The sequence below is a fragment of the Octodon degus genome, unplaced genomic scaffold, assembly GCF_000260255.1.
Source record: "Octodon degus isolate 3935 unplaced genomic scaffold, OctDeg1.0 scaffold00100, whole genome shotgun sequence".
NCBI lineage: Eukaryota > Metazoa > Chordata > Mammalia > Rodentia > Octodontidae > Octodon > Octodon degus.
In genome coordinates, this window is record NW_004524676.1 from 8,470,302 (window position 1) to 8,471,047 (window position 746).

Sequence of the window (746 nt, forward strand, 5' to 3'; positions counted from 1 at the left end):
ACACACACACACACACACACACACACACACGTTATATGTTGTGTGTTATCTATCAGTCAGTACCAAAAGAAACAAATATGAGAAGACCTAATGAATAAAGCTTCAGAGCTCTCACTGAGATTAGTCTCTCTCTAAGTGAGCCTTGAGCCAGGGAAATCTCTTACATTTATTGAAAGCTAAAAAAAAGGCTAAGGAATGTGCATAACTAATTTGGTGTAAATAATCTTTTTTTTACATCACCTTTTGGCATTTACCAATCTGTAAATTTACGTATCATTAGCTGGTAATATCCCAGTTAAAGTAACAAAAAACAGACAGGTGCCTCCAGGAACATGTTGTTCCCTGTATCCAACTTGCTGGGATTAACACGGATGACACATTTCCTCAAGCTTTTGTTCTTAAACTCTTTCTTCCTTACTTGCAGAGGACAATAATCTCCTGTCTCATATAGCTAACATTTCCCATTTTTATTTGTTTGCTAAATTTTCATGAAGCATCATCACAAGGACTGTAGACTGTTGATCCATGGCTTGTTGGCAGGCTTGTCCTCGTTGCCAGGCTATGCAAGCTACACAAACAGTACAGAGACAACATAGAGTATTACCACACTCCCACTAAACCATGGAATAGCCTGAAGAGGATTAAGGCTTTCAATGCCATCAGAGATGCCTTGTAACAAATCAGTGCCAGACAATTCTCACAATTGTTTTTTGTTTATTTGTATGTTTTATGAATTTAAGACAGGG